At 40.4% G+C, this 16,252-nt stretch overlaps 1 protein-coding gene across 5 annotated transcripts in view; it reads right to left on the bottom strand.

Moving 5' to 3' along the window:
• rasgrp3 (RAS guanyl releasing protein 3 (calcium and DAG-regulated)) overlaps positions 1-13,182 on the bottom strand; it is a 53,523-nt gene extending 40,341 nt beyond the window's left edge. For 2 of the 5 annotated variants that reach the window (XM_046071152.1, XM_046071153.1), the window contains exon 1: positions 13,049-13,182. The gene's annotated coding sequence lies outside the window, so the exon portion shown is untranslated. Of the gene's footprint in view, positions 1-8,993; positions 9,272-13,048 lie in introns of those variants that run through there. The other 3 variants (XM_046071147.1, XM_046071148.1, XM_046071150.1) reach the window with 2 other exon arrangements.
• Positions 13,183-16,252: the final 3,070 nt, after the last annotated feature.

The following is a 16,252-nucleotide window of genomic DNA, read 5'->3' as shown; positions in this document are numbered from 1 at the left end:
CATACTGAGTGAAGTTTAGAAAGAACAGAAGAAGAACCTGTCCTCCCCCTCTTCCCTCTGCTGCTGCTGGTAGAGAGGAGAGCTGATCTCTCTCCAGGAGCTGAGTTTATAATGTGCCATATTTTAATGTACTGGCAAACTAAGCTAAACAGTTACTAAAGACAGAGAATAAGCTGTTAGCTGAACTAGCGCTGTGCTTGTGTAAAACCGAAACACAGCTGGTGGATGAGAGACTGAGCAGATTAAAACATTGCGTTTTGTGTGTTTATGCTTTTTAAACGGGTGTGGTGGTGAAGTATCGCCTTTTTACTCGTGACGCTTTTATTGCACCACGCAGCCTACTTAAAAAGCGTAGTTATGTAATGTCCACTCACTCTTTAGCTACTTTCATAGACTCTACATGTAGTTTACTTTTGTTGTCATTAGATTATGTGCTGGGCCGGATGTGGCCCGCGGGCACCAATTCAATAAGGCTGTTGCAGACTTTTCGTTCAGAGGGGGGCGGCATAGGGGGGTCCAAGGTCTGTGTTACAGGGGCACTGGCCCCAGTTGGCTCCCCCTCCAAAACCGCCACAGGCAGACTCCCTTAAACAATACATTGTTTTCACAGAGTTTGGTCTTTATGATGCATGGCGTTCTCTCCACCTTACTCTCAGAAAATATACACTATATTGCCACAAGTTTTGGGTCGCCTGCCTTTACACGCACACGAAGGTTAATGATATCCCATTCTTAACACATAGGGTTTAATATGAGTTGGCCCGCCCTTTACCGCTATAACAGCTTCAGCTCTACTGGGAAGGCTGTCCACAAGGTTTAGGAGTGTGTTCATGGGAATTTTTGACCATTCTTCTAGAAGCGCATTTGTGAGGTCAGGCTGGACAAGAAGGCCTGGCTCGCAGTCTCTGCTCATCCCAAAGGTGTTCTGTTGGGTTGGGGTCAGGGCTCTATGCAGGCCAGTCAAGTTCTCCACACCAAACTTGCTCATTCATGTCTTTTGCTTCTGCCTTGACAGAGTTTCTTTGCACCAATTGTTCTTTGAGTTCTTGATCCAGCCATGGAGCAATAACAGTTCTTACAGTTTGCTTTCTTACAGGGGCATGTTTGTCAATAATCTGATGATTCAAATAAAAATCCCATGTGTGGTCTACAGAGACCTACTGCCAAAGCCCTAAATGAGTTTATTGTCAGTGTTATGTAAGTATTAATAAGTATGAAAAATTTATTTATTTTGCAAGTCACAAGGTGTTTTACAATGATAAAAAACAGCAACAATAAAACAGTTGAGCAATCAGAAAATCATACATAAGGATCAAACATTATTAAACCATAGAAGGCATCAATCATCAATAAAATCAATGTATTTGTGTATATTAAAAGGCGCATGAATAATCAAAATCAAGACATTTTTGTGTTTTAAAGAGAACATAAACATTCACATTTAAAAGTTTACGGGGTGACAAAGGCCTACTTAAATAAAAGAGTCTTCAGCTGATTTTTAAATGCTTCAACTGAGACTCTAGACCGTAGGTCTGACGGAAGAGCATTCCACAGTGTTGGTGCCACTTGGAATACACCATCACCTCTAGTTTTGAGACGTGCACGCGGTACAGCTAGTAGGCCATGGTCTGAGGATCTTAAGAGTTTGAACTGAATCCTGAATTTTTAGGGAGCTATGGTAATGAGAACAGGATGGGTGTTATATGAGTTCTTCGGCTGGATCTGGTCAACAGCCTTGCAGCAACATTTTGGACCATTTGTAAATGAGGAGTTGCAATAATCTAAAGAAGAAGAAATGAAAGCATGAATTATCATCTCAAGTTCTGGTTGTGAGCAGGTTTGAGCTTGGCAATATTTCTTAAATGAAAGAAACATGACCTGGTCAAGATTTAACATTTTGATTAAAGTGCATTGATTTGTCAAACATAACATCCAGATTCCTGAAATCGGGTGCAACAGAAAGGACCTCTGTCTTATCTGTGTTCAGTTGTAAGTAGTTTTTAGCCATCCAGCTTTTAATGGCAGTGAGGCAGTTGCACAGTGTGGTCAGTTTGTCATACTCATCTGATCCAAAAGAGACATACAGCTGGATATTATCAGGGTAACAGTGATAGGAAATGACCTTGAAATTGCTTATGATGTTGCAGCACTTTGCAGTCTGTGCAGCTGGTGTGTTTATTGTCCTTGATGATCATGGACACCAAGTGAAACAGGAGCTGTTTTGTTAGTGCTACATGTCTTTGTTTTAGGCCAAATAAATGAGAAAGTTAATGCTATGTGCTTTATGCTATATGGTGACATATGTTTATCTACTGTATCTAATATGGCTTGTGGTATGTTAATAATATGAATTACCTGGAGGTTTAAAGAGCAACTGAACCCCCTCCGAAACTCTTGTTTGTTATTTTAGCCTGGTGTTAATTAGGTGCGAAGTAATCAGATACACCCCATGGATGAAAGTAACGGAAAGGAGTCCTATCCAGCAGAGCTGGTTCAGTCTTTGTGTGTAACTATGATGATGTAACTATGGTGATTGTTCCCTCTGGCTGGGTGAATTTTACACGTGATAAATACAATATTGCAACTGGGGGCTCTCCGCAGCACCACACAACTTTCTAAATTCTTCCCTCTCACAGAGAAAAGAAGTCAGGTCGAAACCAAATTTGCTTTATCGGCATGAATGTTAATACAACAGTATTGCCAAAGCTAAAGGAAAATACAAAAAAACCCCAATTCAATTCATATAGTTCATCAAATAAATAAAATAAAATAATTTTATTTATATATATTGGATATAGAATAGTATTATATATATTATATTATAATATTTTAATTTCTCTACAACTTCTTTCATTAGAGCCGTGCCTCCTTCTCACAACAATAACAGCAGCCATCTCTGCAACACTTTGCACCTTCCTTTCAATATAATATAATATAAATACATAGATTGCATTTAGGCTTGTTGGATCACATTGCGTGTAGTAAATAAAGGTATTTGCATGTTACCCTCCCATTACTTTGCACAATAACATTGAAACGCCCCAAACTGCTATGTGCTTGTAAACTGTCTTGCACTTTTGGAAGACGTCATTCTGTGTGCACACCATTAGTAGATCAGCTTACATGTTAATTTACTGGTGAAAGTTTGCACACATTTTTATTCATGCAAACCTTTGGTATTTCTGGCCTTTTGTCAGTGCATTTTCTGTGTCTGTTTGTACTGGGGCAAGTCGTCAAAGTCATTGAGACAACTTGCTCCAAACTAACAATGGTTAGCTCAACATAGCACATGTTATTGTCTCCTGTACCTGTGCAAAAGTATTATTTCATACATAGCAAAGTTGTATTGCATAAAAAGTAAATTATTTACTTTTAAAGTTGAAAAATAAAAAAATTTGCTCACCTCAGATTAGAGATGAAGATACTTCATCGTCACATACACATCGCAAAATTCATCTCCTGCATTTAACCCATCCCACAAGGAAGCAGTGGGCAGCAGCTATGCAGCGCCCTGGGACCAACTGAGATGTCCATCAGTGTCTGGTCAAACGGCACTGACTGGAGAACCTAACATGTTTTTGATGGTGGGAGAAACCAGAAAACACTGGAGGAATCCACAGCAGATGCAGAAATTCCAGACAGAAAGAGCAGGATAACCGGGGCTTGAACCCGCAACCTTCTTGCTGTGAGGCCACAGTGCTATCCACTAGACCATCCCTCAAGATGCCATGACCACATGGGAACAGGAAGTTGACCACAGAACAAGAAGTCACACAAAGGCGCTATTTGATTTTCTAAAGCATCTAATTGTTGCAGTTATGAACAGTGTGACAACTTACCCCACTCTCCCCTACTTTACTTCGACGCAGAAGTATAAATTACACTTTAATCTTTTATTTTATAAGAATGGATTAAAATGTGAATGACTAATGAATAGACATAAAACTGTTAGTCCAGAATCCATTGGTCAACTGACAGAATTTTTTTTTATAATAATCGATTCTTAATTGAAATCATGTCTCAAGTGAAAATTGCTAAACAGGAGCCACCACTGGGGGAGCGTGCGACACCAGACAATGTTTGAAAGAATAAAGCATACAATGTACATAATATATAATATCTACTAGCACTTCATGTTAGTAAAACCATATAAAGAAACTTGTGTAGACATTTATGAACTACGTATTAAAGGCCTTTGGTTTGCAAGTAAGAGACCTAACATTATTTTTGTTAAAATCACTAGTTAAAACAAGCTGTAAGGACAACATTAGGGCAGCTAACAAGACAAACATGTTTGCCTATTTGCTGTTCAGCAGACATGGAGTAGTATTAATGAGCAGTGTTTCACCTAATGAGTTTAAATCCAATATTTACTCTCCTTTTAGCTCTGAATCGGTCTTCATCAGTACCCGAGGGAAATATCTGGCTCTTAAGCTGCTAAACGCTCCATTCTGTCAGGCTCCAACTCTGCCTGTCTGCTGTTTGGTGCTGAGCAGGTAGTGTACAGTGAGTTTATTTTTCCTCTGTTAAGCTGCATGCCATAAAACCAAAATATATATTTCTAGAAAAATATGAATTACTGCAGTTTCATTAGCAAAGCGTTAAACCAAACTGAGTATATCATTTCATCTAAGATTTGAATGATTCTGACATACAAATGTGCACATTAATAATTGTGATGATAATGATTAATGATGTACTGTACCACTTTGATGCCCTTTTCAGAGCCACTTGACATTCTGAGCACTTCCCAACTGGAGCACACTTTATTTATTGAGCATAAGCACCAACTCTTAAGTTTCTTTTAAGAGTCTCACAAAGGTAAAGATGTATACAAGACACCAATTAGCACCCAGTTAACACAGAAATGCCTGTATGTTCAAGTTTCCTTTAGGACTCCATTACCAAAGGATTTTGATCTATTCTGCACTCACTTGTCCCTCTCAAAGAGCGCTGAGCAACAGGCTCATATACTGATGTACAATTACTGCCTCTTCATCTGAGGACACCTATTTTTACAGAACACTCCACATAATGTTCACATTTACAATGTGTCAATTGAAAAAAACAACCTCAGCACTGAAGGACAGGATGAGTGGACTGCCTCACATTATTTCCAAAGCAATCAAGAGATTAAAAAGTTTTCAATCCAGCCCACACTGCAGGCAACAATACATGTCCTCAACAACAAAATAGGTAATTTGCTACTGCCTTCCAAAACAACCTATATGACTGATCTGACAGCCCTATTGGCAGAACATGGAGTGCCTTTAAAAATAAATGAAACTGTTTTCTGACATTACATCTCACTGGTTAAGGGCTGGTTATGCAGTATTTCTATCTTAAAATAACAGCTTCAAAATCATTTTGGTACACTGACTTGAAACAGGGAGAATGGCGTCTCTGTTATTACCACTCCAGGACCGCAGCGCCCGCTACTGCGCTATGTAACACTGGAATTTCCAGACAGGAAATCAATCATTATTGCAGAATAATGCTTTACAGCACCGTGTCACACAGCAACACAACTCTAAAACACGAAGCTATTGGAAGATGCAAAAAGTATAGAATTTACAATGTAAGTTCTTAAGAAGAAGCTAGCTGAGTATTTTCAGTTTGGATATCATGGCAGAGGTTGCGAAGAGGCTGAAGAAGACGTCAGAGGAAGAAAGAAGTGACCAAGCAAGAGACTGGATTGCTATGTCTACAATACAGAAATTTAAAAATGCTCAATAAATAAATAAACATCCTATTAAAAGAGCTACATTTAGTTATTCAATGAAATCCCTTATTAATAAAAAAATTTTTTTGTCATTGGGCTCTAACCTCACTTAGAAATGAAGCACACGCCTGTTGCCTTTCTTTAGCTTTTTTAATGCTGACATGACCACATAAGGTCTGGTGCCGCTGACCTGCAGAGCAGTCACGCATGTTAAATTAATATGCAAATGAACCACAAACAGACAGATCCAACACTGAAATGGCACTTTATTATTGAGTCAACAAGACTTTACAAACAATGTGTAATCTACTTTCATTACAGTGGTTGACTACAGTCTTCTGACCGGCTACCCCCTGAATGCGCGTGCATCCTTGCAGCCAGGCTATGGCTATGGGCGCACCATCAAAAACTCCAGAGAAACAGCCTAGGCTAGCTACACTAGTCATAGCACATACAAATGTAGAAGGCTTGACACAAAAAATAAGCCTAGGCTACACTTCTAACAGTCCCGGCTGGTAGTCTTCAAATACAGTTGCAAAACGCTTCAGTTCACTGATCACCTCACTGAAGGAAGCCATCTGCAACTGTAAGTGGCAAGGCTTATTGACCTATGCCGTCTGACTGGTCAACCAATAGGTGAGAAGTTGACCCATTGAGACACCGCCCTCCCTCATTTGCTTAATGAGGCAGAAATGCATAAAGAACCATTGGGGAAATTATTGGGTAGAAAATTCAAAGAAAGAATAAAAAATAATAAAAAATATTCAAACAAACGCTTAAATAAATACTTTTTTAAAGAACTAATTAATAAATAAAGTTGAAGATTATTAAGGTGAATATATAAAAAGCAACTTAAAATAGACATATTAATTAATTTCTCATTGTATAATTTAATGAATGCCTACATTTATGTGTTAATGTTTTGTATTTAATAAGATGTTTATTTATCTATTGAACATTTTTTAATTTCTGTATTCATTTTCGATTGTGTCAGGATTCATTCTCCATAGATGTTTGGCTGTGTTAGCAAAGTTGTCAAAATCAGCCAGAGGATTCACAGACAGAGGTTTAAATCTCAAGTTGATCTTACTGCTAACTTACTAGATCGAACATCTGTAATGTTACTGCAGTAGCATCTATCAACATAACGTTAGCTAATGGCAGAGGCAAAGAGACCTAAAAGGACGATGACGGAGGAAGCTAAGAAGGCTGCTGTACTTCTTGCAGCAAGAAGGTCATGGGTTCAAACCCCGGTTTCCTCTGCCTTTCTTTGTGGAGTTTGCATGTTCTCCCCATGTCTGCGTGGCTTCTCTCCGGGTGCTCCGGCTTCTTCCCACCATCCAAAGACATGCAGGCTAGGTTAATTGGTGACCCTAAATTGTCCTTAGGTGTGAGTGTGAGAGTTTGTTTGTTTGTGTGGCCCTGTGATGGACTGGCGACCTGTCCAGGGTGTACCCCGCCTTTCGCCGGATGTCAGCTGGGATTTTCTCCAGCCCCCCATGACCCTGCACGCAGGATAAGCGGTTGACAATGGATGGATGGAATTGTCAATGGACTGATCAGTTGATCCAGTGTGATCAACGCCACAGGTTCAAGCCATGCAGAAAGGCTGATTAAAATGTATAGTGTGATGTATGACAGCTTAGGGAACTCAAACGGTTTAGCTATGGTTAGGAAAAAGGTCTTGGCCAGAGTTAAACAACGCTATAGCCAGATAATAGTATCAATACTGGACAATTCTGCAAAACACCAGATTACTTTCAGTGGCACTTTTTATCCCCAAATGCCAACATTTTAAAATTTTGGTTAGTTACGGGTCTTTGACAGGACATAAACTTCTCTTTCTCCTTCGTGAAAGTCAGATACGCTACTTGTCCATCTACCACCCCAACCTCCACACACTCTCTTTGTGCCATGCTTCATAAAGGACATGCTACTTCTTTCACTGGCTCCTTAGAATTTTGACTCCTTTATAATAATATATGCAACACTTCTGATATGACAACATGATATGATATCAAACACAGCAATTCATTATTTACATAAACACAAGAAGTCCATGTCAAGAAAATGTTTACAGGTCACTCAGTATTAGATAAAAACTTTAAATTAAAGAGCAGTTCATAGGTAGAGATGCATAGTATTACATGCTTCCTCAACGCTCTACTGCCGTACCAGTTAAGTGATCAGACCACTTAATACCTTGTCACTATCTGACCCCAGTAACATTATGGAAGCTGACAGTATATTGCATCTTCCCAGGTTGTCAAATACCAACGGTAAGTCATGCTCTGAGTGTCTCAAAGAGATGCAGAAGATAGCCTTTATGGTAGGTGTCCACAGGATCTGTCGTTGCAACGCTTCCCCTTCACTAACTATGTAAGCAAACATGCAATGCATTCTGGTAGCACCACGTTTTGAGAAACAAGGCTGCTAATTGGTTGAGGTGATCTCCACCTTTATATACTGTATGTAGAAATCACTCCCCCGCACCATGCCCTATCCTCCAACCTACATACGATAAATAATAAATGCTAATAAAAACTAACTATATAACTTGCCACCTAGCCAAATTAAGCACACAGAAACTGAACATTTGTTTAGTCCTTATTTTGTGATGATTACTTAGGAAATTAAAATTAGCAACAGATGAAACCCAGATTTGTCAAACTGCTGAAAGCTAAAGGCAGCTGTCCAGAATGAAATATTCCTGCAACAATATGTTTAAAAGATAAAAGCACATTCCTGTCCTCAAACTCCCATGCATGTAGAGCCAACAAAACACAAAATCTTGTCATGCCTGCATCAAGTTTATGCAAATATATCAGTGCACAGCAACCATATCACATTCACCTGTGCAAACCCAAAACAAATGCTGTGAAGGCACAACAGTTTGTGTTTACTTATAAATACCAGACACAAAAAGGTAAAACAAGATAATAAGTATTGCATTTTGAATACCTGTGCCAATATATTTTTATCATGTGGTTTATACTCCCACAAGACTATCAAACACACACAGCTATAACAACCTGACAAAGACTACTATCCACTAAAGATCTGACAGATAGGAGTGCACAAAGACAAGCAAGTCTTAAATGATCACAATACTGTATGGCACATTAAAATTCACATTGCAGCTGATTGATATTTTAGGTTCTAGTTTTACAAAGCAATTGACAGTAGGTAGTCACTCTGGATGACAACAGTGTTTTTTAGTGTTATTGCAGGTTTCCATTAAAATATTTAGGCAACCACAAATATACCTTACCTCATCTGAGACTTTCAATCAGCCAAGATCTACCAGCAGACCAAATAGATCCACTTTTTAAACATGTTCATGTACAGATCCACCTTTAGTTCATTCAAATCCACATCAAAATCCAAATCCAGCTGGATCCACAAGGACCCTACTAAACCCAGCATAGCTCTCCAGTTGTCAGTGCTGGATCAACTTTTCTGAATTCTTTCTTCAGAAAGCCCTCTATCATTCTAAAGCCCCTTGTCTGTCTCAGCCACGTACAGCACTGCAGCGTATTCAGCCAGCACTGATCCCAGTGTCGGAGTTGTTTGTCTAAATGGCCACTAGACTTCCTTCAATTCTTTCCCAACTTAGTTTTCCTGTGTGTGTTGGTTGGTTTCCCTGCATGGAGCTAAATATAGGGACCACACAAGGTAAAGTGGAAAAAAGAGCAGAACAGGAAATGTATCACAATATGCTTGTGCGCATGTTAGTGTTTGTTTCTGTGTGTCTTCCTGTCTTAAATCCAGCCAACATTCATGATAACTTTGCCCACTAAATGTCCGGTGAGATATGTGTGTGCAAATTGGCACAGTTTAGGTTCATATTGTTAGCATTTCTGAGTGATATTCTACCTAGCTACTTCACAAGTAATATGTAGCAAGTGTGTGTGTGTGTGTGTGTGTGTGTGTGTGTGTGTGTGCCAACATTGTTGCTCAGTACTTGTGTGAGAGGGCCAACCCATCCCATATTCTACTCTAATGACGTACATATTGTTTTGTCTCTCTGGGCTTCTAAAAATGTCTGCACATCCTGCTGCCTGGCTGGACAAAAAGAACTGAACTCCAGCTTTTATTGTGTCACACACATTTTGAACAAGGCGCTGTATGACAGCTACCATGGGGACAATGGCATTTAGTGAGTCTTTTAGTATAACGTCAAATGGAGGGATTCCCTGATAGAGGAATTGGGCATTTGTACTTGGACACAGGAAACAAAATAGGTGGGTGGGCTGAGGGATTAATATGTTTGCAGGTCTAATTCAACATCCTGACATATTAAGTGGAAATGGAGTAATGAAGTCACTCTTAAAGGATATGTTCACACTTTTTTGAGTGGGTCTATACTCACATGCCCATATGTAGCCTATAGTACATTGAAATAGTTATTGTACATACTGGCCATGAAGAGATCACATGCTAAAGTGATTCTTAGAAAAATCCAGTCATCTACTGTGCAGAAAAGCTTTTCTAAGTTCAGTTAATATGAGCCTTCAGCAGTGTGAGGTATCCAAATCATGTGGATATCTTATATGGATAGTTAGTCTTTTTAGTGACAAAAACATTATGGAAATTTGTTGGCATAATATTGCCATCATACAATAAACAGCCAGCAGACACAGACAGCCCTGACAGCCCTGAACCTGCCACAAACATTTACAGTAACTCAGTAATCTTGGAGTTATCTTCACTTCAGCTGGTTCACTTCTCCAGTGCGGCCTTCGCTCCGTGTGTGTGCCTGTGTTTGTGTGTGAGCTCACAGAGAACAGGACTTCTGTGATTTCAGCACATATTTGTTGTTCACGTTAGCATAATAACAGAAAAATAAGGTGCATCTCTACAGAGTTTATGCCGTCCTTTGGGATTTTAATGCATCAGAGACACACGTCACATACCTATCAGCATCACTGCAGCTTCAAGTACACCTGTAGCCAGTAGCAATGACAACGCTGACACAGAAACATTGCTTTGGGGACTGACCCCAGACCCTGCAATGTCAGTGTAAAACAGCTATAGGTGATTTCCCCCTATAAAAACATTGAATAGATTTTCTGAGTAGGAACATTGTTCCCTACCAACTTTCACTCCCCGAACAGTGTTCCCATGAGTCAAGCATCCCTTAGTCATGCTGCTATAGGTCTATATGGCTGGGAGACTTCCCATAATGCACTCTTCTCCTCTCCCTCTCTATGCATTCTCATCCCATTGAAGAGATAGTAAGCGATTGTAATCCAATACCAATCCAAATCCAATGCACTTTTTGCTACATTTACAGAATATTTCCTCACGGTTCACTAGCTCTCAGTTTTGTGTGTGCTGGTTTTCCTACACAGCCCTGGCTCTGTAAATCAAACACAAAGAAAGTGGTGTGAACCTTCTCCACAACATTATTCCATCCAATCAGCAGCAGGTTGCAGTAGCATGCGCTTGCACGGGAGGAGCGGGAGAGAGAAGGTTGTTTGATTTGTTCAGTTTCAAATAACTGACAAGTCTTTTACTCTGTTGTGCTCTGGATGCTGTGTCTCTGTGCTTGTCGTTTGTTTGATGATGTTTGTTTACTATTTGTTACTGATGAAGTTGGTTATCCTACCGATACATAAACTAGACTCCATGGCTTAGACTTTGGCTAATGAAAGTATTGTGCTTCAATACATATTTAAATATTGACAGGCTAGTTGTCTTATTAGTGCTGTTATTTTCTACAGTACTGCACAAAACACCTTACTGAGACTAATGTGCCCTCAGCCAGCAGACTGCAGAGATACTGTTGCACTGGTCGCCTTGGTAATGTGTGTCCTTGAAATTGGGGGGGGGGCGAACTTCTGAAGGAGCACTCAAGGGTGCCATATTTGTTTGGCAGTTGTTCAAAAAACAATCTTTCTGCAGAATCTCTTACTATCCCATAAATGCATGTTACTAACTCGACTTCTTTCCTCTCCTGTAGTTTTGTGCTTCATCTTCCCTCTCCTCTCCCCAAACATTGTTACATTTTTTTATACTTGTATGTTCGAAATCCATTCAATTAAAAAGAATCACTCCTTCTGTCGCTTCTGTTGTTCCTGCTCAACACCAGCTGCCACAATTATTATTATTGCTACTATTATTATTGTCATTAGTATTATTATCATTATTAGTACTAATATTCATTTTCTGTCTGTACCACTACCACCTTTACTGTTTTTGTATTTCTGCGTGGATATTGTGTTGGGCTTTTCTTTGTTAACTGTATATCATTCATTTCCCACCTGTTTGCTTTCATGTATTTCTGTTGAATAAAGGATCTTTCATGGCAGAGAATAGAGGCATAATCAGTCAACAGAGGAACGTCTCTTTCAGCCTTACTTGCTATATTTTATGCTTAAAACAAATGTCTATTTATTGTAAGGAGGATCTGCATGTTGCTCAAGAAATGAGCTGTTTGTCTTGGTGATAACTCTCACTCCCTCTGTGCTGTTTGATGGAATGTCATAGAGATAAAGTACCATAGGAGAGGACAGAGTAAGTTGGGCTGGTAGTTAGCTGTTAGGGAAGGGGAGCCAGAGGGCCAAGGCTAAGTCTCTGTTAAATGTAATGGTTAATAGAAATATGGTTATTTATGTCAGAGGGAGGGTATTTTCCCGCAGTCACACAGGGAGGCTCAAGGAAAAATATTTGTTGCTCCGGGGAGGGTCAAGATTTAAAAAATCCCCAGCCGCCCCGATTTAGCTGCTCAACTTTCATCTCCAGCCAATCATTAACATCAGTTCTGTTGTTTCATGCTGGACAGGTGTCATTACGATCTCAGTCATGTGAGGCCAAGACTGAGTGACTGTCATTGACATTGTCACATGAGACCAAGTGTTCAAGTGTTTGTTCAATCTCCTGGAAGGGCAGCATTGGTAACTTGTAAAGTAAAACACTTTGAGTGGTCAGAAGACAAGAAGTAAGTGTAGTCCATTCAACAGTTTACTGCCAGGTTGCTTCTTTTGCTGCAGTGGTAACCAACAGTGATGCTGTGTTTGTTTTTTATATGCTTGCCACTATCAAACACAGAGTAGCAGAAAAGCCAAGAAGTTAGACAAGTATAGTACTGATTGCTGGTAAGTGCAGTGTAGACACACACCAAACATGTACAAACATTTTCAAAAACCCCACAGGATCACCTGCTTTCTTGCAAAGATTGGGACAAAATATTTGAAGGTGAAGTGATAAATCATGACTCAAAGATTACCTCCAACTATAACTAATTGAAATTGATAGTTTTGCACTTTAAAGCCAATATAAAGTTCTCCCCAGACACACACCATTGTTAAATGATGCACTTACCTTACTGTGATCCAGACAAACATTACTGCCAGGTGACCTCTGCCACACAAGTCATAATCCCGTATTATCAATGCTCATCAGGATTGCCAATGATACACAAACACTTACTTTAAACACTGCAGTTTAACTCTGTCTCTCCAATAACTGCCACACACACCCTCCCTCGCTTTTTCACTCACACAATGTCTATAAATAGATTCTGAGTTTACTGGAAACAAAGGTTGGTGTGCAGGACAGGACGGCTCTGCAAATATCAGCGTAGCCTTGACAGAAGGGAGGAGCCAACATGGCCCAGAGACAGAGCACTATACAGACATTCATGGTGCCCAGAGGATGTATCCCACTGACTTCGGTAATCTCCTGACCTTTCCTAGAAGCACCACTAGGTTTATATTTTTGTCATCTCAACAACTATTGGATAAACTGACATGAAATCTGTCACACACATTCACACAGGACGTACGGAGGACAGGAGCCTATCTATGTTCCCAGGGTCCTTTGTTCCCAGGGTCCTAGGTTCTCTAATCCCCAAACTCCATATCTGGGGAAAAAAATGTGACTTTGTCCATTACTTTGGATTATGACCAAATATCTACAAATTAATAACATTCCCATCAGCCTCAGCTGCACATTGTGCTTAGTGATATTAGCAAACTAAGATGGTGAACATGATAAACTTTAAACATCAGCACATTAACATTGTGATTATGTGTGTGTTGGCATGCTGACATTAGCACCACTGCACCATTGTAGAACAGCCTCACATAGCTGCAATAGACGATGTAGGCTAACTCTTGTTTAAACATTGTTTTAGTCTTTATTCTCATGAGGAGCATTGTGTTGGTAGATTTCTGCGAGCAACAGGCTCTCTTTTGCTTACTATCTGTTGCAGCAGTATGCAAATCAATACAATTTGGAGCAGTGAAATGAAGTGACACGCTGTTGTCACAATCAGAATACTTCCAGTGTGTTTCATCAGCCTTTCCATTTAGCAAAAAGGCTTGTGTGAGAGATAAGGCTAACAATCAGATATAGGCACCCGGAAGACTGTTATCCTAAAGATGCCTTCTCAGCTTTGAAGTAGAAGTGCAGCAGATTTCAAACTGAGAGGTCAAGAATCATGCATAATGATTACAGCGTTTGTTTATTTATTTGTAGTTACTCAGGGCTTTGTCATTAATAAACTAGCATACTATTAATAGCCATGTTCACAGTGAGAGGAGTGATGATAAGGCTGGCATGTGATCTTGCGAACAGTGCATGTGTCAGCAAACACAAAGAAACACCAGCACGCTCAACCAAAAACCTACCATGAACTCCAGTTCAGCTCCTTTCTTGTTTTCTCTAGACCTTTTTCTTTTTTCCTCCTCTAGTTCTCTTAAATGTTCATTAAGCGGAGCAAGTTGAATACATTTTGTGAGAGTAAACATGTTTTCACACTGAATGGAATCGGGCTACTTTCAGCTGAAATATACTTTGTGTTCCATCTGAACACACCCTTCTGAAAGCTTAAATGTAACAGGTAAACATGTATTCAGTGTCTAATGTTTATGATGAAACCCATCTTTGACCAATATTTACATAATATCCTTTATTAACATTTTAAAATTACTGATCAGGTAGTCATTCTTTTAACAATTTACTCTACTACTCTATGACTGAAAAAGACTTGAAAGACAACCAAATCTGTGTTTAAAAAACAACTTCAAAAACAAGTAGTGGTCTTCTTCCTCCTTGGGTCCACAGACGGGGTGCACAATGGAAACCGGCCATGGCAAGGTCCAGGAGCAGCAGGGCACAGTGTGCTCCTGTTGGATCTGGTGTACACACTGTCTGCTATGCGTCCAACATTTCCAGGGGGCTCAGGGGGTGTTCACCCGGTGAACACTCTGCCTGATGCCACAACGCCCTCTCCAGGATGCTGAATCTGGCCTGCTGGAGTTCCAGGAGTGGGTGGTCCTCCTGCCTCATGAGGCTCCTGCGTCTAGATGTGTATCGGCTCGCCTCTCCTCTCGACCTTAGTGATGGTCGCTGCACCCTTCTCCATCCACAGCTACAGCCTGCTCCTGCGTACTGGGACCGGCCTCACAAGCTTCAGTCAGCAGAGCTGCGTGACAGTTCCAGTTGATTAATTGCATGTGTTACTGTAAAAGAAACTATTTTCCCAAGAAGCCTACATGCTTTGGACACATTCATATATGGTTATGCGTTACCTTTAACACCCATCTCTAGACCCCCATATCCATCAAAACTTTCCGCACTGAGGATAGAGGCAGCGATGTCCTCTGCTGATGTCAGATCGTCTGTGTTTGTCGGTGGTCCTTTTCAGTAACTATTTGTGTATCTTTCACCAGAGGCTCAGCAACGTGAGCACAGCTAAATGTATTGGATGATAACAAAACGGTTAGTGAGCTAGACTGAATATTCTAGAAATTCGTCTTTGCCTCCGAGTTTAGCCCCTAGGATCTGTAAAGTGAGGATCCGGTGATTGTGGTGCCCGACGTTTCAGAGAGTAGTCAGGGCAGTCCTGGTGTTAATGGTCAGGCCAAGCCCCTATCGGTTCAGCAACCTTCTCAGGGGTGATATGGTGGTTGGGGCTGTGGCTTATTGCTGCTAAGGCAGTCATAGGGCTCCACCCACTGTACCCATAGAGTCCAGTAGAGTGCCTGTGTGAGATTGAATGAAGGTTACGATACAGTAGGAGCCTTCTACTGATGATACCGATAACTATACTGTCTGCTGATGACGTGGTCGGATGCTGAGGCAGTATGGACACTGCTATTTATACAGCACGCACATATTGATGACAACGTCCTATTGGTCGGTTACGTGCACAATGCAGTGGGCAAGTGCGTGCGTGTGATTGGAGCAGGTAGTACTCATAGAGTCCAGTAGAGGGCTCCACCTGTGCTTATAGAACTAGGGTAACCATATCGTAACCTTTGTTAGTGGACTCCAGGTTGGTGTTGTTGTGTGTGCAGTTCAGATTCAACAGGCAAGAGGCTCGGGAGAGCACATTACAGCAAAGGGATTTGCGATAAAATACGACCCAGAGTCTTCACATAGGATTAGGCATACTGGCGGTAACAGAAAAAACCCCACTAAATGGATCGTTGTTATGTGAGGTTACAGCCCCTTCACACCCAGGCAATACAAAAGTGATTCATTTAATTTAAAAATCTACATATAGCCCCTATATATATA

Source organism: Micropterus dolomieu, linkage group LG15, assembly GCF_021292245.1.
Source record: "Micropterus dolomieu isolate WLL.071019.BEF.003 ecotype Adirondacks linkage group LG15, ASM2129224v1, whole genome shotgun sequence".
Taxonomy (NCBI): Eukaryota; Metazoa; Chordata; class Actinopteri; order Centrarchiformes; family Centrarchidae; genus Micropterus; species Micropterus dolomieu.
The sequence above is the reverse complement of the archived record's forward strand: the minus strand, read 5'-3'. Positions and strand labels throughout refer to the sequence as shown.